Source organism: Lissotriton helveticus, chromosome 9, assembly GCF_964261635.1.
Source record: "Lissotriton helveticus chromosome 9, aLisHel1.1, whole genome shotgun sequence".
Classification (NCBI taxonomy): Eukaryota; Metazoa; Chordata; class Amphibia; order Caudata; family Salamandridae; genus Lissotriton; species Lissotriton helveticus.
This window is the reverse complement of record NC_136070.1, coordinates 1,281,532,317-1,281,559,041: the sequence shown is the minus strand read 5'-3', so window position 1 is coordinate 1,281,559,041 and position 26,725 is coordinate 1,281,532,317.

Below are 26,725 nucleotides of genomic sequence, written 5' to 3'. Positions count from 1 at the left end.
GCCGAATTTTATCGCACAGATAACGTGCTATTAGCAACGTTTATCTCTAAAGCGATAAAATATCCGGCGATAGCGGCGAAATGCATGAATATCGCTGGGAATCCAGCGATATTCAGGCATTATCGCTAATAGGGACTTAGCCTGAATATCCACCTCCCATTGGATATACAGGCTAAGAAGTGCTCTGAGCAGGCGTTAGCTTTTGGAGATATTCGCGCTTATCGCGAATATTTTCATCGCTACGCCTGCCTTGCTAATAGGCGATATCGATGTTAGAGACTGCTTTCAGTGGCTAACAGGTTGGGTACACCCACTTTGCATGTCATTAGCGATAAATATCGCTGACATGCAAAGTGGGCCCCAAACCGCTCGTTATCGCCTAAAAGCTGTAGCTAACTGCTGTTAGCGACAGCTTGCTAATAGGGCGATGAAATTATCGCCGCTTTGGGGCCGAAAACGGCCGCTAAAGCGTCGATAATTTCATATCGCCCCCTTGATAATATGCCCCATAGTTACTTTTGATGCAAATCCCTTTCTACTGAAGTTAGTAGATCGGGATTAGAGTTAAAATCCATGGGTGTGTGCACAGGAACGTCTACGGACCACCCATGGTGCGCCTCCCCGGCGCAAAGTAGCACCTGGTATACTTTGTGCTACTTTAGGACTACAGCCAACACAATTCAGGATTTGCACCAGAAAGTGACCCTAAAACAACCCTTTGCAGCAGGTTTGCGTCACTTTTGTAATGTCTACTAGTGTTAGTAACTCCCCGCTACATACTCAGGATTTGAAACGTAACACAATGATTGAGGGTGTCATAAGAATACAACTGTAGTACTACCCAAAGGAAGCCTTTTTAGCATTCTTAGAAGAATACAAGATTGAGGAGGAAAACTATAAGGTTCTAAACCTTGGCTTGCACTATGCATGCAGCGCTTTGATGCCAGTTCGTAGCTAAATTCAAGTGCTATATTCGAAATATTGTGACTTATGAACTTCAAGTAACAAAAGTACCCATGTGAAAAAAGCAGTAACCCACCGAGCTGTCTCTAGAATACAAATCCGTGCCCTGGCTCTTAGGCTGTGCTTTGCTTTGTGAACAGCAGCCTCTGTGCTACTTTAATATGACGTGAGACTGTGAGTAGACCAATCACAGAGCTCCCCATCAACTGGATTAACCATCAGAAGCATCATGTCACTGTTATGACCCCCTGAAAGGTTCCGGGCACACACAGATCTCTGCAGGCTGCTCTCACCTCGCCTCAGCCTGGCATGCAAAGGGTGCCCACTAGCTTGGTCAGTCGTGCAGTCAGGCTGTTTGTGGGCAGAGGCGACCTATGGCAGATTTACGTCCAAAAATGTCTCTAGGAAACTCTGACGACAAAGCCATGTGGTTGAAGAAATCTCTCGTTCCTGCAGTGGGATCTGAAGGTGGTGTTTTTTCTCTTCCCACCCATGTGTGAGTCAGGGTTCAACACGGGCACTTCTTTTGTGCAAATGATACATCTCGAGGCATCTCTCCAGCAGCCCTGCATCTGGTCTGTTGCAGTAAAGAGCAGGCTGCCAGGACAGGCTGCACTCCTGTGCCATGGTTTCCTCAATAGTTGGGGAGGTCAATAGGTCCACCCTTGTCCAGCTGGGGCCGGATGTCCATCATACGTGTTTCTGTAGCACACTTGGAGGGAGTCAGTACAAAACTGACCCTTCCAAGGGAGTATCACTGCAGACAGAAAATAATTCAGTCACTCACTTGTTACATCTTTTGCAGAAGAAATATTTTCTCGCTTTAGTCAGATTAACTGCATAAGCAGCATAACGTAATAGGGTGCTCTGTGCAGAGTTTTTGAATACTTGAGTGGGAGGGGCAGTGGATGTATAAAAAACTTCTATAGGGGTGTGACCGGGTTCGTCAGAGATGATGTGAATGATGTCATTATGATGTCATTAGTGATGTAATTTGAGATTTCATCAGTGATGTCACTGACCATCTCATGAGTGATGTACTATGTGAGGTCATAAGCAGTGCATTGCGGGGGCGCGAGTTATAGTTAACTCGGGTAACTATAACGGCTGAATATCTCTGGTTTTGTTCGAGTGAAATGTGACCCCAACTATAACTGCCCTATAACCTTTTTTTAAAGTGAGCATATATATATATATATATATATATATATATATATATATATATATATATACTTTGATTACGTGAGGCTTTCCAAACATTGAATCCGTCCTCGGCCACACCTAGCATGCAGTGTATTTGACACCAGGGAGGCGTGATTGACAGGCTCTGACTCAGGGCCCCCTGAATAGTCTGCGGACGGTGAGCGTCTGTTTGTGCAGTAACCATGGCTGACAGGGAAGACACATTATTAGAAAGTTAAACGCTTGTAAAGGGGCGGCTTATCTCGTCAGAGGGCTGTCGTTTTCTGTGGGAAACCCTTGTTCCTCGGCGGTTTCTGAGCAGTTTCCTTCTGGGCTTAATCTCTGCAGATAAAGCTGGGAGAAGCCTGGCACCCCACCCTGCTGGGGCAGATCCGAACAGCCCCACCCAGGGCAGGGAGTGGGGGAGGATTACAAGCGCCTAATGATGGATTTAGAGGACTCAAGGCGCTGGCGGCACTCCAGAAGAGGGGACAAAGGCTGGTGGGAGGCAGGAGGAGGGGGGGGGGGTTCACCAGGCCCCCACAGGGGGGTGCTGCTGGCCCCAGCCTCAGTTTCTAGGTCGGTGAATCCCACAGAGGAGAGTGTGCCACATACAGCAGGCAGGCCTAGGTGCATACACCACGTGACACTGGACAGAGGCCACTCACTGCTTCATTAATGCCATTTACAACAGCAACTCATGGCCCAATGTCTTGCTTTGTTACTCAGTCGACATTGATGTAGATTTCTCTTTCTATGAATACATTCTGGGTTTTGAAATTTGCAGCAAGTACTTTCAAAAGAAATGCACACGTGGCCCTGGAAGTGCACCGAGTGGAGGGGGATTGGGTAGAATATACTTTAGGTAGGAGGCGCTCGAGAGTACAGAAGGGGGAACTGACTGTACGGAAGGTGGAACAGGTGCAGCGGGTGGAAGAGGGTCTGGGCAGGATATACACAGAATGCGCAGCGGGTTGAGAGGGTCAGAGCAGAATCCGCACAGAATGTGCAGCGGGTGGAAGAGGGTCCGGGCAGAATCCGCATAGAATGTGCAGCCGGTGGAAGAGGGTCCGGGCAGAATCTACACAGAATGTGCAGCGGGTGGAGAGAGTCCGGGCAGAATCCGCACAGAATGTGCAGCGGGTGGAAGAGGGTCCGGGCAGAATCCGCACAGAATGTGCAGTGGGTGGAAGAGGGTCAGGGCAGAATCTACACAGAATGTGCAGCGGGTAGACGAGTGTCAGGGCAGAATCCGCACAGAATGTGCAGCGGATGGAAGAGGGTCCGGGCAGAATCTACACAGAATGTGCAGCGGGTAGAAGAGGGTCAGGGCAGAATCTACACAGAATGTGCAGCGGGTAGAAGAGGGTCAGGGCAGAATCTACACAGAATGTGCAGCGGGTGGAAGAGGGTCTGGGCAGAATCTACACAGAATGTGCAGCGGGTGGAAGAGGGTCAGGGCAGAATCTACACAGAATGTGCAGCAGGTAGAAGAGGGTCAGGGCAGAATCCGCACAGAATGTGCAGCGGATGGAAGAGGGTCCGGGCAGAATCTACACAGAATGTGCAGCGGGTAGAAGAGGGTCAGGGCAGTATCTACACAGAATGTGCAGCAGGTGGAAGAGGGTCAGGGCAGAATCAGCACAGTATGCGCAGCATGTGGAAGAGGGTCAGGACAGGATCTACACAGAATGTGCAGCGGGAGGAAGAGGGTCAGGGCAGAATCTACACAGCATGTGCAGCGGACAGGAGAGGGTCAGGGCAGAATCCGCACAGAATGTGCAGCGGGTGGAAGAGGGTCCGGGCAGAATCTACACAGAATGTGCAGCGGGTAGAAGAGGGTCAGGGCAGAATCTACACAGAATATGCAGTGGGTAGATGAGGGTCAGGGCACTATCTACACAGAATGTGCAGCGGGTGGAAGGGGGTCAGGGCAGAATCTACACAGAATGTGCAGCGGGTAGAAGAGGGTCAGGGCAGTATCTACACAGAATGTGCAGCGGGTAGAAGAGGGTCAGGGCAGTATCTACACAGAATGTGCAGCGGGTAGAAGAGGGTCAGGGCAGTATCTACACAGAATGTGCAGCGGGTAGATGAGGGTCAGGGCAGTATCTACACAGAATGTGCAGCGGGTAGAAGAGGGTCAGGGCAGTATCTACACAGAATGTGCAGCGGGTAGAAGAGGGTCAGGGCAGAATCTACACAGAATGTGCAGCAGGTGGAAGAGAGTCAGGGCAGAATCAGCACAGTATGCGCAGCGTGTGGAAGAGGTTCAGGACAGGATCTACACAGAATGTGCAGCGGGTGGAAGAGGGTCAGGGCAGAATCAGCACAGTATGCGCAGCGTGTGGAAGAGCGTCAGGGCAGAATCCGCACAGAATGTGCAGCGGGTGGAAGAGGGTCCGGGCAGAATCAGCACAGTATGCGCAGCGGGTGGAGAAGGTCAGGCAGAATCCGCACAGTATGCGCAGCGGGTGAAAGAGGGTCAGGCAGAATCTGCATAGTATGTGCAGCAGGTGGAAGAGGGTCAGCGCAGAATCTGCACAGTATGCACAGCAGGTGGAGAGGGTCAGGGCATAAGCTACACAGTATGCGCAGCGGGTGGAGAGGGTCAGGGCAGAATGTACACTGTATGTGCAGCGGGTGGATGAGGTTCAGGCAGTATCTGCACAGTATGCACAGCGGGTTGAAGAGGGTCGGGGCAGAATCTGCACAATATGCACAGCGGGTGGAAGAGGGTCAGGCAGAATCTGCGTAGTATGTGCAGCGGGTGGAAGAGGACCATGTAATAAGGCAGCAGGAATGTCGGCCACATTGCGACTGAGTAACCCGTCCACCAAATTGTAACTCAGGTGCCAACTTGTCAGGGAATGAATAACCTATGCCTTGTTTATCACCCCCTGTTGTGTTTCGAACCCTGGCCTTGTACTAAGGGGCAGATTTATGATAACTGGCGCATCCCCAGGGATGCGCCAGTTATATTGCGCCGCTGCTCCGCCACCCATGGTGCGCCGCATTTACAATGCTGCGTACCATGGGGCAAAATCGGCACAGATGCGTGACGCATCTGTGCCGTAAAGGTGGCGCATTGCTGGAGATGCGTCGCAAGCGCGACGCAGCTCCAGCAAGGCTCGGGGGTGCCCCATCCTTACAATGCTGCGTCAAGACCTACGCCTGCTTCAAGCAGGCGCAGGGTTTTGACGCAGTATTGGCCTGAAAGTGACTGAGTGAAATCTTATAGATTTCACTCAGCCACTTTTGCGAGGCGCACCTGCCCCGGAACGCCCACCCTGCGCCGGAACACCCACAAGTGGCGCAGGGCTTTACAACGTGACGCATTTGCCTAGATGCGTCACGTTGTAAATGGGTCGTAGGGATGCGCCACGTTTACGCTGCAGTTGCGTGACGCAAACGTGGCGCATTCCCAACATAAATCTGCCCCTAAGTCTCAACGATTTTGGCAGTGGCGGCTTGCGCGCAATGGCAGAGGAGCGTCGCCCCACTGCGTGGCTCTGAGGTAGCTTGCGCAAGGAGGGGAGGGCATGGGGAGGAGGAGTGCTATGTGCACTCCCTAACTGCACATATATTTTTGGGCGGCTGTCTCAGGGTGACCAAAACACACATGCGGACTTAGATTTCTGCAGCCGGCTGCATTGAACAGCCGGGCTGGAGAAACCCCATAGGTTCCCTGGTCTGAGCAGAGCGTTTTCCCAGCCCCCTCAGTCCAATCCCCGCACTGCTCTCATAATATGAAAGCAGCGCAGGGATTGCAGGGAGTCCATGGTGCGGCCCCAGTGCGTGCTGGGACCAGGAAGGACGAGGCGCGACGCGGGCAGCAGCTCCACGTAAGTGGTTATTTATTTATTTTTATTATTAAACCCTCCTGCGTCCCCTGTGCACCCTCCACCCGCCTCACCTCCTCTTTATTGTGGCAGCCACCACTGAGTTTTGGTGTGTATAAGAGTATAGGGTGGATTTTAACAGCATTGTTTCTTTACTGCAAAGGTTTACCCAAATCAGCAGCTGGATTCCCTGTGGCATAGGAACAGCTGTGCAGTGAGCAACGCCCTGGACCTCATGAGGGTTTGAATCAGGGACGACTCCTCTGTTGGAGCGGACGAGCGTCGCCCCACTTAAATTACCTCCAAAGATGAAAAATAAAATAGTAATTCGATTGGTTGATAAGCTTTATTCGATAAAAGGTTTATCATAAAAGCGTTGCAGAAATACAAATATGTAACCAAAATTAAAAGGAGCACAATGCACATATAAAAGGATTAGTCCATTCGATCCGATAAAATCAGCATAAAAATACAATTTAAAATGATTACATTCATGAGACTTCATCACCATTTCATATATACAGGAGACGGCATCCACTTGATGCCCACTAACTTCACTGTTTAGTCAGGTCAGTCATTCAACCCAGATCCTTCAAGTGGGAACTTGCCAATTCTTGCCTGCCGCTTTTAGTCTTAATAGCCAAGCACACCCCAGATATTTGGCTACTCCGCAAATCAGTGTCGGGGAAGAAGTATCTATTTTCATAATGCGTAGAGCAGCCGCATGGCTCATGAAGCCTAGCGCTTTACAGACTGGCTTAAGCCACTTTTCTCTGGCCTTTGTATAGACAGGACATGCCAGAAAAAAGTGGGCTATGGACTCATCGGGATGGTCACAGCTAGGGCAAGGTGCAGCAACTGGATTCAACCCCTTCCATGAGGATATCACTGAGTTAACCTGCAGGGTGCCGAATCACAGCTTCATGTACAAGGTCTGTACTTGTACTTGAAGAATCCCTCCGTGAGTTTCCCTGCCTGCTGGCACGATAACTCACGTTTTGACACCCAATACCAATATGCCCGCTTTAAATCGGGCTTGGAGGGGGGAGTCTGGGTTGCCCATGCCTCGCTTAGACCGATGAGACCCATAAGGTGCTTCAAATCTGCCAGCCATTTTATCCTGCATCCCCTGTCTGCCGCCAGTAGTTCATCAAACCCCGCGGCGTACTTTGAAAGCTCCTCCGTTCTCTTGAGCCGAGCCCAAAAGAGCAGGGGGCGAAGCCTGGCAATGTCCTGAATGTGTCTCCTGACAGTGTCGTAGAACAGAGGCTTCAAAGGGGTGGAGGTGGGAAGTGATACATGGTTTCTTAAAAATCTATTTTCTGACCTAGATAATTCGGTGACATTCTCCATACCCCAAAGCTCCGCCCCATAAAGAGCCGAGGGTAGAGCTTTCCCATCATAAATTGCGAGTGCTGGAGCAACCGGTCTGCTAACCGAAAGGTGTTGTTCTCTGACAATTGCACCAGACACCCGCTTGTGATTTAAAAGCATTTTGTCTAGGTGTAAGGACCACTTCATTTTTCTTGAAACTCTGATCCCCAGGTAGTCGAAAGACTCAACCATATCTAATGCAACTTCGTCTAGGGTGATGTTATTCCTAAAACGTTTGGAGGGGTTAATAGTCATCAACTTAGTTTTGCTGGTGTTGATGATTAGCCCCTGCTCTTTGCAGAATGAGTTGAAGCTCTTCAACAATTTCTTTAGGCCACCTGGGGATTTGGAGATTAGGAGAGTATCGTCGGCAAAGAGGAGGGTGGGTATCTTCTCCCCTGCCAACACTGGAGCGTCAGATGGCTCCTTATTGAAGTAGGCCACCACCCCATTGATGAATATTGAGAATAGGGTGGGGGCCAACACACAGCCCTGGCGTACCCCCCTCCCTACCGCGATCCTCTCTGTCAACTCCCCTTGGGCCCCACACCTGATTCTAGCATAATTACCAATGTGCATCCTTTGTATAAAATCTAAAATATATGGAGGCATACCCAGGTGTCCAAGAACATGCCACAGCTTATCCCGGGGGACCAGGTCGAAAGCAGTCTTCAGATCTATGAAAGCCAGATACAAACTCCCTTTGCCCAGAAGGACTGACTTCCAGTAGATCATGAAGAATCTCAGGACCTGGTCCATTGTCCCCACCTTTTGCCAGAACCCTGCTTGGAAGTGTGATAGGATGTTGCTATCCTCCAGCCAACTTCTTATCCTCACAGAAGGACCCTGCCAACAACCTTCTGAATCACGTCAATAAGACTGATTGGCCGATAGTTGGCAGGGTCCTCTCTATTCCCCTTTTTAAATATTGGGACCACCTCGGCTCCTTTCCAGGAGTCCGGGATGGTGAACCCTCTAACTATCAAGTTCATGATGTGGAGAATGAGCTGGGCCCAAGGCATGGGATCGTGTAGGAGCAGGTCTCCAGGCAATCCATCTGGTCCAGCTGCCTTTCCTGGAGAGATACTACAGATTGCTTGCTCTACTTCCAGAAGGTCAAACCTGTCCGATGTTCCGTGGGCTTCCTGTGAGACCAAACTGGATTCAATTGGGAGAGGCTCACATAGCGCCTCCCCCATATATAGGTTGGCAAAATGATTCTGCCATTGTGAGCAGGTAATATGGTTGGGCATGGGGTCTGTTGATGTCCTATCTTTACGATTGATTAGATCCCAGAATACTGCGGGGTCTCTCTGCACTGAAGCTGCCTTCAATTCTTGCCAGTGCACCTCCTCCCAACCCCTTTTGGCCTCCACCAATGCCCTAGCATACTCTTTCCTGGCAATTCTGACAGCAGATGGATCTTTCAACCTAATACTAAGTGCGATGGCTGCCCTCTTATCCCTACAATCCTTAGTATGCCGGGGTTGCAAGACTTTTGATGGTTTGGTTTTCTGGGTGGCTTGCCTTCAGAAATAAAAAACTACCTCAGCTTATCTATTGCCATTTGGTAAAAACTTTTAAAATTTAAATCGGAATATTCCCCCAAACCATTATACAATGCCATCAGCTCACTGCTTTTGGCAACAACTTTGTCCCTCACACTTGCTAATAACCCTTCCTAATGGGAAACTTTATTCCACTTAAGGCGTCTTTTACAATTTGATGGTATTACCTCTCTACTTGCGAGGGCAGGGCGATTAAGTCTCTTAAACCCTCCTCGCTGCAATATGTTGTTCAGTTGAAGGCAGAGTGGGTTGTGGTCACTGTCAAGTGTGGGCACCACTTCCATGTCAATCAAATCCCGCCATAACCGAACATCCAGGAAGATATAATCTATCCTGGATGGGGACCCCAATCTGTTAAAGGTTAATGCTCCATTTTGGTCAGAGCGCGATCTACCGTTAACAGCTCTCAAGTCATATTCCAGACTGAGGGCGTTAATTTGTATCGCTCGCTGTGACCATTTCTTAATTGGGTCTAGGTTAAGGGGTGGGATACCCCATTTACCATCCTCTTCGGTGATACCTGTTTGGTCACCCGCACTCAAAGATTCAAAGGTGACGTTGAAGTCCCCGGCTACGATTATATTTGTTGGTGGCATTATAGTTTCCAAGCTTCTCTCGAGAGTGGAAATAACAGGAGAAGTTTGGGTGCCAGGTGTCCCTCTGGCATAGACATTAAATAACTCAAGTGCCGAGCCCTTGCTTGGCCTTTGATGGTCAGGTGTAATAAATCAGGAGAGTCGCCAGTGTGTGGGGTGACCATCCAATTGAGGGCAGTTCTTATCCAAATTTGTATCCCTCCTGACGGACGCCCTTTGCCTGAGCTAATAGCGGGGATACAGTAGGATGTGTAACCTGATTTATGGAGTGATGCTAAACTCCATGTCTCCTGGAATATGCATACTTCGAATTTATCCACGAAGTTATGCCATTCCGGGAGTTTCAGTTTCCTCTCTAGCCCAGCTATGTTCCATGACAGAATGTTCAGACTTACTACATTAGTGCTGTTGGTATTTGCGTCACCCTTTTGGCTGGGAGGACCTTGTCCTGCCTGGTTGCATTCTGCAGCCGGGCAGTACCCCGCTACAGTGCTGGATCTGGCTGGGAATGTTGATACACTTCCAGCTCTTAGATTTAGTGATGTTACCAGTTTAGGACTGGCCACCCTATTGCGTGGCACTAGTCAATCAACCAAATTCAGACCTGACCCACCTTCCCTGGTCCCTGGGGCCTCTCTTCCCATGCTAATGGCTTCCACCCAGAGGGGCATGTGCCTAATTTGGATAGATGAATGATCAGGGGCAGAGGTACGAAATTCCAATGACAAGAGATTGTCAACTAGGACAATGTCTTTGAGCCTCATCTCGATGCAATCTCTTGCTGAGTTACGCAATGTCATTCGCCTTACACCCTCAATATCCTCACGGATAATAGACCTGCACTCTCTTACATGTCTGAGCCAGTGTTATACCTTGTTGCGTAGGGAATCGCTTGATTCATAGCTCTGACTGCCTGGGGTTTTACGGACCTTCACTATATATACTGTCGCCCTCCGATCTTTAGTAAGACCCATTGATGGATCCTTGGTTACTAGGCTGGTGGGCATTTGGTTCTGCGGGATATAACGCCCCCCGATTACCATCGGGTTTTTAGGTGTAGTAGCATGGTGGTTTCCAACCCTTGCCTCAGAAACAACAGGTACGGGTGTACTCCTGATGTCTTTTAATCTCTGTGATACGGAATTACCAGAACCACAGCTCTTATTAGTTGGAGGATTATTAGCTAAGACATCTTTATAAGAGGGGGGCACCTGGGAGGAGGAGTGGGTTGGCATGCTAGTCGCGGCTGTCATGGGACCCACCCTGGGGTTTAGATCGCTACCAGCTTCTTTAAGCCTTCTACCTCTTTTTGGAGAAATTCTACTATCTTCCTTAGCCCTTGGTTGGACTCCTTACAGCGACATCTATTTACAGCGGGTTCGGGACCGAAATCAGTGCAACTTTCCCCGTCCGAAATTGTGGAACCCACCATCATATGCTCAAGAATCGCGAATCTGTTTGCACAGGGAACAGGGGAACACTTGCCAGTTTCTTCGCCAACAGTATGGGCTGATGTCAGTGGGATAAGCGTGGGGGCCTTGTGGATGTCCACAATGTCTGTATCAGACAGAGGGACACTGTGTGCAATAGGGAGGGTTAATACTTGGGCCTTTTTCTGAAACATTAAAGGGATTACGTGCTGTTGGTTGCCAGCAGCTGTGTTTTTTGTTTGTGGTAGGTTGGTACTATCTAATGGCCCTGCATTTTTAGCCCCCACAATCTCCTCGCACTCTGAGACTAGAATCTCAATTCTATCTAAAACACAATTGCTTGCAGCATGTGCGATTTTTTTTAACCCTTTTCCCTTTCTTGTTTACCAGCTGCCACCCCCTTCCGTAGCCTTCCTTTTGCCCATTTGGAATCTCTGTAATTAGTCAATCCGAAGTTCCAAAAGTCCCAGTGTCCGTTATAGATGGATACAAAATGGCAGACAAACCGGTCCGGCACTCTAGGTATGGTCAAAAGTCCAGGAAACAAACAAACAGTACAGTACCTTATGAGGACGTCCCGTTAGGGGGGTGGCCCTGCCCTGCCTCGGCCTGCCCCGGACGGCGACAGACGGTCCCGCCCGTGTCCCGGGCTGCTCCCGGGACGCTCCCGCACGCTCCCCCGCAGCGGCTAACTAACACCACTAAATACGGCGGATAATGTCCTGTGGGCGGGGCAAACAGGGAGAGCGGACCAGGTGTTGCCCGTCAGTCGGCCAGGGACACCTGGGAGGTTGAGTCCCTGCAGCACCGCTCGCAGCCCTGTTGTGGTCTTCAAGTGCCTCACAGAGTCCTTGTCGCCTCCAGCCTGGATTAATCGAAGCTCACACTAGATGGACGCCGAAGCGGCACCCGCAGAGCGGGTGCGGCGAGCAGTGGGGGAAGACTTTATTTGTCGTCCTCCATTCCTGAACTGAGCACGAGGATGGGGTGGGGCTGCTGCTGAGTGACAGCAGCAGGGAGGAGTGTGGGCAGTTTGTGCACTTTTCAAAGTGCGCATGCCCCTTTGCCTGGCTGTCTTGCGAAGGCCTGCCTGGCATGCACAATTTGAAACCTGTAACTCAGCTGTCATAAGAGAGCAGGGTTAGAGTAAGTGCAGGCCTCCAGGGCGCTGGGGAGCGTCGAGTGAGGCCGCTCCCTCCAATCAGGGCACTGCGCTCCCAGCATCAGAGCAGCGCCGGGATTGGTGCCCGCACTGAAGTATCACACTCTCACCATTGTTATATTATAATTCCCCTTGAAACAGGCATCCTAACTGTTAGGCTAATATTGGTGTTTTTCTTATATATGGATGGACAGCTGACATTGTTGTTATGTAATATGTGTAGTGTTTGTTAACAAACAGGTTATGCAGAATGTAATATAATCATGTTTGTAAAATGTCATAAGAGCTGGCCTTCAAAAATTCTTTTATTCTTTACAGGCTTTTGTTTTTAATGGGATGGTTCAATATATTATCCTGAGGAAGGTGTTGGCTACTAATTGAATGCCCACCGAAACGCGTTGATTTAAAAGAGAGGGAGAACTACTTTGAGTCTTGGGAGACAACAAATCTGATGGAATACCAATAATAACAATCAGCATTGATCTCTGATTTACCACTGTAGTTTTCCCGTTGTTAACAGGAATTATCATTTCCTCTTTTATCTCTCCCTAGAATTGTTTTTAACTCTTCTTGCCATTTATTAAGTAATATGTATTTGTACAATGCTAATGTATATGTAATTTTATTATTATTTTGAATTTGTTCTTATTGAATATGCCTGATACAAGCCTGAGCTGGTCTTAACTTGTTTAAATAAATTGTATTTTTTATTATCTTCTTACATTTATTAGTTCTGCATTTCCTTATTTGTTGCTTACATATGTTGCACCAACGTTTTGTGTTGATATTGGTGAGCTGAATGAATGCCTAGGTTTATAGCTACCAAAGGGGAACATATTTTTTGACATTTGCCCGCACTGAAGTATCCAGGACCTCAGAAGAGGCCCTGAGCGGAGGACGTTGGCTCAGGTAAGTTTTATTTTTAATATTAATATTTGCGCGTGTCGCCCGCCTGCCCTCCCTTCCCATAGATGCCAGCCGCCACTGGCATGAACTGTTGCTCCACCGCTTGCAGCTGAAAACATCGTGGGGCATATTACCAAGGGCCATTATCGCCGCCTTAGCGGGACTTTTCCCTCGCTAAAGCGGCGATAATTTCATCTCCCTATTACCTAGCTGTCGCTAACACCAGTTAGCGACAGCTAGTAGGAGATAGCGATCATCTTGGGGCCCACTTTGCATGTCAGCGATATTTATCGCTAATGACATGCAAAGTGGGCGTGCCAAGATGTTAGCGACTGGAAACAGTCGCTAACATCGCTATCTCCAATTATCAACAACGCCTTACTTTTGGAAATATTCGCGCTAAGCGCGAATATCTCCAAAAGATAACGCCTGCTTAGAGCAGTTCTTAGCCATGTTATCCAATGGAAGGTGGATAACATGGCTAAGATCATTGTCACGATAATGCATGAATATTGTTGATTTTTCAGCGATATTCATGCATTTCGCAGGATTTTTACCGCTTTTGAGATAAACCTTGATAATATCAGGTATCTCAGTGGTAAAAATCGTCGGAGCGCGGCGATATAATTTTAGCCGCTAACCATGCATAGCGATAATTATCGCTATTGCTTGGTAATATGCCCCCTTGTGAGCTCAGCCTGAGGGACTCAGGGGTGAGGTGAGGTGCGTTCATCTCACTCAGATCACACACTGAGAAGGAAGCGAAGCTGAGCTCACTCTGAGCTGCTGTGTAAAGAAGAGAGAAAAGGAAACCCTAGTCTCAGCCACCCTGGATGTGGAACTGATGTGGTCTCTCCATGAAGTGACTTCATTTATTTCACAGCAATAAGGTGAAAGCATTCCTGGGTTTTTCCACCCGGAGTTTTGATAGCTCTCACCTCGGCGTTAAATCAAGAGAGGCGCTAGCAGCCAGTGCCAAGAAGGGAAAAAAGAGAAGTTTGACACAGAGGGCCACTGTCCCGGGTGCTGAGGCCTGACCTGGCAAAACCGAAGGCAAAGACGTCAGCCCACCCCAGCTTTATGGGCACAGCTTCCGCTGCACATTAAAACTCAACACAGACACAACCTCGTGAAAGGAACCCGTGAACCCAACACACACAACTTCCTTCCAGCTGCTTTTAGAGCTTTATGCGTGAAAGTGCCACACAGCGCCCACGGGTGACGCTGCCAGCCTTAAGGCCTGGCCTCACGTGAAAGTGCCACGCAGCGCCCACGGGTGACGCTCCCCGCCTTAAGGCCTGGCATCACGTGAAAGTGCCACGCAGCGCCCACGGGTGACGCTGCCAGCCTTAAGGCCTGGCATCACGTGAAAGTGTCACGCAGCGCCCACGGGTGACGCTCCCCGCCTTGAGGCCTGGCATTACGTGAAAGTGCCACGCAGCGCCCACGGGTGACACTCCCCACCTTGAGGCCTGGCATTACGTGAAAGTGCCACACAGCGCCCACGGGTGACACTGCCAGCCTTGATGCCTGGCATCACGTGAAAGTGCCACGCAGCGCCCACGGGTGATGCTCCCCGCCTTGAGCCCTGGCATTACGTGAAAGTGCCACACAGCACCCACGGGTGACACTCCCCGCCTTGAGGCCTGGCATTACGTGAAAGTGCCACACAGCGCCCACGGGTGACACTGCCAGCCTTGAAGCCTGGCATTACGTGAAAGTGCCACGCAGCGCCCACGGATGACACTCCCCGCCTTGAGGCCTGGCATTACGTGAAAGTGCCACGCAGCGCCCACGTGTGACACTGCCAGCCTTGAGGCCTGGCATTGATCTGGACTTTGTGTCCACAAGGATTTACCGAGAAGGTGGGCATATCAGCAAGGGCATTATCGCCGCTTTTGCAGCACTTTTTGCCACTAAAGCAGCGATGATTTTAACGCCCTATCAACAAGGCAGCGCTAACATGCATTAGCGCATGTTAACTGCTGAATTCCCAACACCTGGCATCTCAGCGATAAACAGAGCTAAAGAGATGCAAAGTCGGCATGGCTGGGATAATACATGGGAAATTATCGCTAAGGCAGCTTTGCGATATCAGCAAACAGCCTTAGCGATAATAATCATCGCGTTAACTATGCCTTAATGCAGGAATTTAGGGACATATTACCAACAACTAGCGATAATTGTCGCTAAATAGGCTTAGCGACAATTTTTCTATCGCCAAGCATCGTCAGATTTTATCACTGAGATAACGTGCTATTAGCAACGTTTATCTCAAAAGCGATAAAAATCCTGGTGATAGCGCCGAAATCCGTGAATTTCGCTGAGAATACAGCGATATTCACGCATTATTGCTAACAGGGTCTTAGCCATTATATCCACCTCCCATTGGATATAATGGCTAAGAACTGGTCTAAGCAGGCGTTAGTTTCTAGCGATATTCACGCTTAGCGCACATTTTTTTATCGCTTCGCCTGTCTTGCTAATAGGCGATAGCGATGTTAGCAACTGCTTTCAGTCGCTAACAGGTTGGGTACGCCCACTTTGCATGTCATTAGCGATAAATATTGCTGACATGCAAAGCGGGCCCCAAACCGCTCGCTATCGCCTACAAGCTGTCGCTAACTGCTGTTAGCGACTGTTTGCTAATAGGGCGATAGAATTATCGCCGCTTAGCGGGCGAAAACGGCCGCTAAAGCGGCGAAAATTGCCTATCGCCCCCTTGATAATATGCCCCTCGATGTCTGTTAAATTCCTGACTAAGGCATACCTAACATGGGAGGTGGATTATGGTGTTACGACCTCAGGGTAGTATCACCAAGGCTATCGCCGTTTTGAGTGCAACATCGCTGGTTTTCCAGCAATATTTGCCCATTTTCCTGGATATCGCTGGAATATTATCGCACTGGAGTAACGCGTTGTTGATAACACGCTAACCAGGCGATAAATTCCAGTGATAGACAGCGATAAATATAAAAGCGCTAAGCGCGCTTTGCGATATTTATCGCCGTCTGTTGCTGATATGCCCCTGGCTTCTTAGCCCTCGAGTCAGCCTTCAATGTATGCTCTCAGCTCACGTGCTCTGCTCACGTGCCTCACGCCTAGTTTACGCCATGAATGTCCAATACAGCGCCTGTCTGGTCGACCGTCTGTACTTATCGACTTGGTGTTACTTCCTTTGCACTTAGGTATGTTTACAGTCTCTCAAAATTCCTGGAAGCGGATAAGAGGGACCAGTTTTTTTTTTACATTAAAAAGGGATAAAAACATCTGAATAGATTGTCAGTCACGTCTCTGGTGAAACCTCTCTAGTCCATTAAAGTAACTACGCACTCAAAGTGCAAAAAATGTAGAACAGAAAGAAGCAGAAAATGTGATAAACTTTTTTTGACTTGCTAAACATATATTTTACGCAAAGGAAGCGTCTGTAATTTCAGGTATGTTGAAACTGCCAGTTTGTTTAAAGCTAAAGGTGATTTCTAACCCCGGGCAGAGAACTGCGCTCCTCCGGCGGAGTTTGCGGAGTTTTGCCAAGTTCGCGCTCCATTGAGAGCACGGAGTTCAGGCAAAACTCTGACTCCGCAGAGGAGCGGAGGTAGCCGGCCCCTGCTCACGCCCAATAGCAAAACAAAAGCACTTACCTGCTGTGGCGTCTCAGGGCTGCCCTCTTCCTCACCATGGTCTCACTCTCCTCCTTATCCTCGCTGCCGCCCTTGTCCACGCAAACCCCTTCGTTGTACGTCTTGGGTGGACTGTCCAAACGCGATGTGCGCGCATGTGCGCACATGTGCAGGTTTCGTAAGACGTACAACGTAGGGGTTTGCGAGGACAAGGACGGCGGCGGGAAGGAGGAGAGAGAGACCATCATCATCAGACGCACCCCCTCTCAGAACATCTTCAAGAAGACCCTCACAATCAGGCTCTACGACTAAACAGAGCTGCTTACACCTCCCCCCAGCGACTTGAGACCCTCAGGGGTGAGTAGCATGCTTTACAATTCCCTGATTGATTGATTGATTGACCACAGCGAGGTGGAGGGCAGCACGGAGACGCCACATCAGGTAAGTGCTTTTTTAGGAAGGGTGGAGGGGAGCAGAGTTCCCCTGAGTTTTTTTCTCTGTGGAACTCCGCGTAGAGGCACTCCGCCAACTCTGCCCCGGCTTAGTGATTTCACCAGCAAACCCAGCTAGGGGGTCAGATGAACGTAGCTGGTTTTTAGGTTGCAAACGGCCCGATTAGCAGATTCAGGATGTTTGCGACAGCAAAAAAATATTTTTAAATGTACAAAGTCATATTTTGCAATTTGGTAACCTATTACTGAATTGCAAAATGGGTTTGTGATACGGTATTAATAAGAGGCGTGTTAAAGGCGTCCCTTCCTAATAGCGATTTGCAGTGGTATGTGTGAATGTTTTGAGATTGAAATGGGGTTGCACAAATTCGCATTTTACTGCCTACTTCAAGTAGGTGGTAACCCATTCGCAAACAGGAAGGGGTTCCCATGGGAACCCTTGCCCTGTCTGAATGTTTGTAATGGTCCGACGGACCACTGCCTCCTCTTAAAAAATTTAAAGAAAACATTTCATTTTTCTTTTTGAAAAGCATCCCGTTTTCCTTTAAAGAAACCGGGTTGCATATTTAAAAAAAAAAAAAAACATTGCTTTATTTGAAATGGCCGGATGCTTTGCCTTTGGCATTGCTGTCCATTAGATCAGTGCCACATTCCAGATCTGGCCTCACACCTTATGAAGTGGTGTTTGGAAAGCCTATGAATATTTGGGGAATTCCTAAGCCTCGATTAATACATGATGTGCCTTGTATAATGATGAACGATTATTTGGCACGATTAACAAATGATTTATTTTCCATTCATCAACAGGTTCGAGAAGCGCTCCCCGACAACTCCACTGGAGAGGCTCATGATCTCCGTCCTGGGGACCATGTCATGGTCCGCGTATTCGAGAGGACTAGCAGCTTGGAACCGAGGTGGTGTGGCCCTGAGCAGGTGCTGCTAGCAACACGAACGGCTGCGCGCGTCATGAATAAGAAGCGGTGGATACACTCAACGCACTGCCGTCGTGTCTCTCCAGATCTAGTGAACCCTACAGTCCTGTCTGACTACCGAGACATCTTGGACGCGGAGAGGAGCCCAGCTGTTACGTCTCATGAGTCGGAGAGAGCCTTCCCAGACCACACGGTTTCTGATGGAGTGAAGTACAACCTACGTCCAAGAAAATAATTTTTTCTCTCATTTTTGAAACTGGTTTGTTACCGTTCTGAGGTTTGTGAAAACGGAAGCCGGGAATATCAAGGGGGGGGGATCAGTTCTGTCCAGTGTAGCGACACCCGTCTTGAATCTCGGAGAAGACACCAGCGGCAGCCTCAGTCCTCAGCACTAATTTTTATTTTTTCTAGTTTGATTTCTTGAAGTTTGTTCTTGTATTATGGCACCTATGACCTCGAGAAAGAGCAGAATTTGGGGTGCAGTTCTCTTTGCTACGACAATAGTGGTAATCGCAGTAATAGCTTGGACTATAGAAAGACTATTTCCTGCACGGGACTATTTACTGCCTACCACTCCAAGTCCTTCTGAACATTTCCATTTTACTTTACCTTATCATGAAGAAAGACATAGACAGACCTATTTGAATAATAGTTTCATTCAAATTCTGCATCACACGCATGACATGACGAACATGTCTAACTGCTGGGTATGCGGGATGTTGCCTGGACACCAAAAGAAAGGTGGAACTCCGCTTATTCCTCTTCCTTTTTCACACAATGGTTCATGTAACGCTTGGTATACTCTTCTTTTTACTCTAAGATGGCAAACAAATAGTGGACTACTTTTCCGATTGAATAAACTTTGTTATAATGATCGAGATGGCTATCCTCAAGCGGAAGGAACTAAATTCGAATGGGAAGAATATCGACCGGATAATGTATCTGCACCTCGTGTTTTCACTAATCAGAGACTTATAAATGCGTCTAATTTACACATGATTACAGTTATTGAGACGAAAGCGGATTTGTGTGTGCAAAATAAAGGAACAATTCCAGTAGGGAGAAGTGAATGTAATACTACTTTAACATTTGATGCACCCAATGGTATTTCTTTTGTGGCCTCACGAAATACTTATTTTATTTGTGGAAACAAGGGTTACCATCTTCTTCCCCTTGGGTGGTTAGGTACATGTTATATATCTTTTGTATTACCCCCTGTGTTTATTGCCCCACCTATGTATCACAATGACTTTGTGCTTTATCATGACTTTCTATTGAATAGAGTTAAGAGAACATTGGACCTTGATAGTGTCGATCAAACTGACACTTCCATACAGCAATATGTAGATTTTAATTTGGGTCTTTTCTCTTTTGTTGGTGCTGCTTTAAACAGCAGGAAGATAAGGCGGCTGACACGTGTCGTGGAAGCTGTTGCTAATGAAACTGTTTCCGCTCTAGGGAATATAACTGAAGAGCTTCAGATTACGAGAATTGTTACGCTTCAGAATAGAATGGTCCTAGACGTTGTGTTAGCTGATCGTGGGGGTGCATGTCGCATCATCGGAAGTAGTTGTTGCGTCTATATTCCAGATAATTCACCATCTGTATATGATGCCATCTCCAAACTACATAAAATAACTGCAGAAATTCATACTGACAATGGTACTTGGACCTTTTCTTGTTGGTTCTGGACTCTGCTTAGTACATGGGGTTGGAAACTGTTAACGGTTCTATGTGTAATTATTGGGATGTTCTTTTTTTGTTGTTTATGTATTCAATGTGGTCCTACCTTATGTTCTATATGCAATACTGCCTGTGTTCCATCTAAAAGAGCTCTTGCTGCAAAGATACAAACAAGTAATGCCGAAATAAGGCAGATTATGTTAATTGACATAAACGACGAACATCCAGATTACATCCATTATGAGGTAGCTTCAGCTAAATGCTAAAAGGGTCGTCTGTCGTAATTTGGCAGTATCTGAATTAGCATCTAGCTCAGCTACACGTTTTTCTCCTTTAAGTTGACCAAAAGTACGGGAGCCATTTTGTATTCACTGGCTTCCATTTTGTATGAGCATGCTGCCTCGTGGTCAGCACATTTCTTCGTCCGTCCTCTATGCCACTGGTCATTTGCCCTGCCCAGCAACAGGCTATTTTTAGTACTGGTCAAGCATGCACATGCGCATTGTATACTGACTGGTCATCTCTCAGGAATGTCCTTCCAAACTGACCAGTAGTGCTAAACTCCTCCCACACGTTGGCTGGGTTTCAAAAATGCCCTTATATGTACCTAAAGTTGGTTAAATGTATACCGCCTATTCTTTTTATTGCTGTTAAACTGTATAAAAGAGGTCGTACACTGATGTTCCGGGTGATACTTCTTGCATTGCCGAAGGGTGCTGTAGGATTGTACCACCACCCCATGGGGTCTTAATAAACTTGTCTCTTGTATTTTCAGTTTCCGTGCCAACTTCTGTTTAAGGTGTTCGTAAGTTTAGCAGAGTATGTAGGCCTGAATGAACCCGACACCACAATTGGACCTTGTAAGGCGAGCGTACTTTGGTTAGAATGTCGTGCACAGAGCTCATTGGACCTTGCAAGGCAAGCGTAGTTTGGTTAGAATGTCCTGCACAGAGCTCATTGGACCTTGTAAGGCGAGCGTACTTTGGTTAGAATGTCCTCCACAGAGCTCATTGGACCTTGTAAGGCGAGCGTACTTTGGTTAGAATGTCCTGCACAGAGCTCATTGGCCCTTGTAAGGCGAGCGTACTTTGATTAGAATGTCGTGCACAGAGCTCATTGGACCTTGTAAGGCGAGCGTACTTTGGTTAGAATGTCGTGCACACAGCTCATTGGACCTTGCAAGGCGAGCGTAGTTTGGTTAGAATGTCCTGCACAGAGCTCATTGGACCTTGTAAGGCGAGCGTACTTTGGTTAGAATGTCCTGCACAGAGCTCATTGGACCTTGTAAGGCGAGCGTACTTTAGTTAGAATGTCCTGCACAGAGCTCATTGGCCCTTGTAAGGCGAGCGTACTTTGGTTAGAATGTCCTGCACAGAGCTCATTGGACCTTGTAAGGCGAGCGTACTTTGGTTAGAATGTCGTGCACAGAGCTCATTGGACCTTGCAAGGCAGCGTAGTTTGGTTAGAATGTCCTGCACAGAGCTCATTGGACCTTGCAAGGCAAGCGTAGTTTGGTTAGAATGTCCTGCAGAGAGCTCATTGGCCCTTGTAAGGCGAGCGTACTTTGGTTAGAATGTCGTGCACAGAGCTCATTGGACCTTGCAAGGCAAGCGTAGTTTGGTTAGAATGTCCTGCACAGAGCTCATTGGACCTTGTAAGGCAAGCGTACTTTGGTTAGAATGTCCCGCAGAGAGCTCATTGGATGCCTTTAATGAAATTCAGGTATGGAATATTTCTAAAATGTACTAAATCTGCAAGAGTTTTCCAAAATGTCCACAATCTGTTGGAAACTTCTGGAATCCAACATCTCCACATCATTTTCAAAATACCTCAAATATTCTGGAAAGTAAAAAATCGTTGCTTTGTGTGGATAACCCTGTGCTGCAGATTGTGTCTTTGCACATGGGGGCAACTGGCTGTGTATCTGGGCAGCAGCATCATGTCACGCCACCTGCCAGGGCTGGGGGCGCTGGCGCTAGGGGACTGATCGCACATGGATCAGTGTTTTTGGCCCTTCAGGCCTCCTCCGTGCACACTTGGCGCACAAGTGCTGTTTCCACTCCTTCAGATGGTCGCCTTCTCAGCTTTCACTAATGATTCTTCCAGCCTCAGACTCTGGACAGAGAGTAATCAGACCCCAGCAGGCTTAATTCTGAACTTTATCAAGAGACCTTGATACAGTGATAAAGTGCTCCCATCCCTGAACCCTGTCCCCTGACCTCTCACCGCCTGGAATAGGAGCTGAGTTAGTAGTGACTCTGCCCCATCCCCACTGTACACAATAGGCAGAGGGGGTGTTTTGTGGAATGCACGGTAGGTGGATGTGGCCAGTGGCGGATCATCCGCAATGGCGGAGGAGCATGGCCCCACTGCCTGACTCAGCGCCAGCAGGTCAAAAATAAAACGATGATCTATCAATGTTTTATTTTTCATTTGCTGGCTCTGAGCCAGGGCGTGCAGGGAGGGTGGGGTTGGCATGGAAGTGGGAGTGCTATATGCACTTCTAAGTGCTTATGCGTGCTTTGCCGGCTGTCTCAGGCTTGCCAAACACTCATGCACACTTAGGTTTCTCCAAACCGGCTGCATTGAAACCCCACAGACTATGGGCCCGATTCACAGAACTAACTTAAGACAAAATCCTAAACTTACTACTTTTGGTATTCACAGAAGTTAGGATTTTGCCTTAAGTTAGTTCTGTGAATCGGGCCCACCCTGTCCAGATCGGAGCTTCTTTTCAGCCCGCTCAGGCCAATCCCCATGCTGCTCTCATAACATAGGAGCAGCGCGGGATTGCACAGGGAGTCTGCCCCAGGGGCTTCTGGGACCAGGAAAATCACAGGAGGCACGACGATACGCAGGAGGTGGCCGACAACTTAAGGTAAGTTTTTTTTTAACATTATTATTAACACCCCCGCATTCCCCCTCCCGCATTCCCTCCAAGCCAATTCACCTCCATTTATTTGTGGCGGCCGCCACTGGATGTGGCGCAGAGAACCAAACAGTTAATGAGGCAAAAACTGTAGCATGACTTATTTGTCCGACTGTCCTAACGAGGTGAGGGTGTGTTTTAAACTTCACACGTCTTCAGTTCAGGTGAAGTCGGCATCTTCACCGTTCGTGAAGGAGAGAGAGCTTTCCTGGATTCTTCTGAGGCAGCATTGAGCTTTCCTTGAGCCTGAAAACAAGCACTTACTAAAGGAACAAGTACTACACGTGAAACCCCAGGGAATCCGAAGAGAAGGACTGGAGAGGGAGAAACACTGGAATGGACCTTGTGTTCCAGGATGCTATAAAATTCTGCTGAGTAAAGACAGCTGTCTACCTTGGGATAAGTCGATGTATTAGGGACATCAGGGGTGACTCCTCCATTAGGGCGGAGGAGTGTCACCCCACTACTTTCTCGCAGTATGAGAAGCAGAAACATAAAGTGCTGAAACTACCATTTTATGTTTATGCTTCTCACACTGCGTGAAAGCAGAAGGGTTTGATTGGGAGCAGGTGGGCAGCCTACATGGAGAAAATGGCCTCCCCATAGGCGCCTGGCTGGGCGCCGTCCCCACCAATCACAACTCTGACTTTGCAGTGTTGTGAATGGCTTAGGGAAGGGGAGGGAGACTGCCTGCTTCCTGTTCCACAAGACCCGGCTAGGAGCTGAGGCGGCGCAGGACCCAGGAAGGTAGATTTATTTTTAAAAAAAATTAAATCCACCCCACACGAACCCCTGCACATTCCCCCCCACCTGCCCCCCCACCCGTGAATATTGCCGGCCGCGACCGAGGCACATCAGTGAAATATCAAACAATAGTGACCAAACAAGCAATGGTGGCTAGGGGACCCGTTTGTCGCACAATCACATGTTGCTAAAAGTGTCGAGTGATAGAGCAGAATCACAGTTGCCCACCTCAAGAAATGGTTCACCACCAATTAGAACCACAAATAATTCAACATAAATCGCAAAGATCTGAGAGGCAATCAGACCAACATACACTAAGATAACGGCAAAATTGCCAGGCATAAACAGATGAAACGAGAGATCATCTTTGAATATTACATCCTTTATTTCATATTCTTTGGAGAGCTTGAATACAGCCAACCCGTTTTGCCCGTATCTGGGCTTCAAGTAAAATCCAAATTTGTGAACGCTGAAAGTCTTCAGTGAAGAGCTGTGCGACTAGGGTTCTTCGCGCACGTATGGAATTTAAAAAGCTGTAATCAGCATCGTCAGTGTCAACCTTGTCTGGAGTCAAACGTCAGTGCAACGTCTGTCTCGATTGGACAGTGTCCCAATCGAGACACATGTTGCACTGACATTTGACTTGTGCGGATTGATATCAAGCCATAAAGCTTCTGGTTCATTAAAAAGATATTGCACTGGGAATAGCCATGACACTGAGGAGCTTGTCTTCTTGGATGCCCTGATGAAGTCCATGTTCGGGTGAAATGCGTTGGCTGTATTCAAACTCTCCAAAGACTATGAAATAAAGGATCTAATTGCCAAAAATAATTGCTCGTTTCATCTGTTTATGCCTGGCAATTTTGCAGTTTTCTTAGTGTATGGTGGTCTGGTTGCCTCTCAGATCTTTGTGATTTGTATCAATCAATAGTGATAGGCAAAGGCCAATATGTGTACTCACCACTGTCGTCTACAGGAAATCCATACACACAGTGAGTATGAGCAGTGGACCCCAAGGAGGACTGCATAAGCTGGCAGAGAAGGAGTGAAGCTGGAGAAGGCAATAGGCGAATAGCAAGGTAACTGAAGAAAACATCGAAGGACAACAAATATGCTCATCCAAGGACCACAAACGCGTGCCTCCAAGGAACACAAGCGTGCGCATCCAAGAGCAACAAATGCATGCATCAGAGGACAGCAAACTGATGCATCCGAGAACAACAAACGTGACACTCCAAGAACAACAAACGCGCGCATTCAAGAACAACAAATTTGTGCATCCAAGGACATTAAACACATGCATCCAAGAGGAACAAACACGCACATTCAAGAACAACAAATGTGCGCATCCAAGGACAATAAACACGCACATTGAAGAACAACAAATGCGTGCATCCAAGGACAACAAACACAGGCATCCAAGAACAATAAACATGTGCATCCAAGGACAATAAACTCGCACATTCAAGAACAACAAACGTGTGCATCCAAGGACAACAAACTCGCACATTCAAGAACAACAAACGTGTGCATCCAAGGACAACAAACTCGCACATTCAAGAACAACAAACGTGTGCATCCAAGGACAACAAACTCGCACATTCAAGAACAACAAACGTGTGCATCCAAGGACAACAAACTCGCACATTCAAGAACAACAAACGCGTGCATCCAAGGACAACAAACTCGCACATTCAAGAACAACAAACGTGTGCATCCAAGGACAACAAAAGCGTACAGCCAAGATACAAAAAATGCGCGCTTCCAAGGACAAATGCATGCATCCATGGACAACAAACACAGGCATCCAAGAACAACAAACGCACACATCCAAGAACAACAACAAATGTGTGCATCCAAGGACAACAAAAGCGTACAGCCAAGATAAAAAAAATGCGCGCTTCCAAGGACAAATGCATGCATCCATGGACAACAAACACAGGCATCCAAGAACAACAAACGCACACATCCAAGAACAACAACAAATGTGTGCATCCAAGGACAACAAAAGCGTACAGCCAAGATAAAAAAAATGCGCGCTTCCAAGGACAAATGCATGCATCCATGGACAACAAACACAGGCATCCAAGAACAACAAACGCACACATCCAAGAACAACAACAAATGTGTGCATCCAAGGACAACAAAAGCGTACAGCCAAGATAAAAAAAATGCGCGCTTCCAAGGACAAATGCATCCATCCATGGACAACAAACACAGGCATCCAAGAACAACAAACGCACACATCCAAGAACAACAACAAATGTGTGCATCCAAGAGCAACAAATGCATGCATCAGAGGACAGCAAACTCATGCATCCGAGAACAACAAACGTGAGACTCCAAGAACAACAAACACGCGCATTCAAGAACAACAAATTTGTGCATCCAAGGACATTAAACACATGCATCCAAGAGGAACAAACACGCACATTCAAGAACAACAAATGTGCGCATCCAAGGACAATAAACACACGCATCCAAGAACAACAAATGCGTGCATCCAAGGACAACAAACACAGGCATCCAAGAACAACAGATGTGCGCTTCCAAGGACAATAAACACACGCATCCAAGAACAACAAATGTGCACATCCAAGGACAATAAACACGCGCATTGAAGAACAACAAATGCGTGCATCCAAGGACAACAAACACAGGCATCCAAGAACAATAAACATGTGCATCCAAGGACAACAAACGCGCACATTCAAGAACGAACGTGTGCATCCAAGGACAACAAAAGCGTACAGCCAAGATAAAAAAAATGTGCGCTTCCAAGGACAAATGCATGCATCCATGGACAACAAACACAGGCATCCAAGAACAACAAACGCACACATCCAAGAACAACAACAAATGTGTGCATCCAAGGACAAAAAACACACGCATCCAAGAACAACAACAAATGTGTGCATCCAAGGACAAAAAACACGCACATTCAAGAACAACAAACGTGTGCATCCAAGGACAACAAAAGCGTACATCCAAGAAAAAAAATGCGCACTTCCAAGGACAACAAATGCATGCATCCAATAACAACAAACGTGTGCCAGGCAAAAACTGGTACAGCATCAAAGGAACTACACAGTTGCAGCAAAGCAACTGAACACTTGCCAGGCAATAAGAATCAGGTGTGAGCTGCCTGTGTATGGTCGGTGCAAGGTTTTACCCACAACCAGTGCAAGGAATGAGGGTGATCCTGCCAGATCAAGTTCCGGCAGCCATTCCTGCGGCAGATCTGGGATCCAGCCAACCCAGTGAAATGTCCTGAATTTGTCAAAGTATAATTTAATGACCCCGGGACGCAGCATTGTGCAGGTAGCATTCATAGTTTCACTT